Here is a 574-nt window from a genome sequence, read left to right on the forward strand (position 1 = left end):
AAGAGCGCAAAGAGGAGGCAACTTTACACCATCTTCAAAAAGGTTACAACCGTCTCGTTTACACCCAACGTTTGACCACATACGACTCCATGGTCACTTCAAACTCATCAAACACTGTAGACTCATTGGTAACTTAGTTAACAACTTAAACATGAACAACTGAAACCTAAACTCTGACAACCAATGAATTAACACAAGCATTTTAAAGAACCATCAGACCTCAATCTTCGTCCATTCTAAGGAGAGTTCAGTCTTCACACACCAAGAAGTAACCAAGGTCATCCAAAACGAGTGACAGGCTACCATATCAATCTGGAACGAGAACATCGTAAGACCATATCCAGAAAAGTTTTTATGTGCAAACGAAGTAGGTTACAACCTTATCAAAGGAAAGAAGGTCTAAGCAAACTAACTCGGAAGATTACATAGATATAAGAAGAGGTGTCTTAGGACAAGACACAACAAAAGATGTCGACATCTACCACAAGGTAACAAAAGACGTCAACGTTAACCAACCTATAGTAGTAGTCGTGAGTACCATTAATTATTACAAGTGTTATATAAATTTTAGTGA

Source organism: Diaphorina citri, unplaced genomic scaffold, assembly GCF_000475195.1.
Source record: "Diaphorina citri unplaced genomic scaffold, Diaci psyllid genome assembly version 1.1 scaffold3358, whole genome shotgun sequence".
NCBI classification, from domain to species: Eukaryota; Metazoa; Arthropoda; class Insecta; order Hemiptera; family Psyllidae; genus Diaphorina; species Diaphorina citri.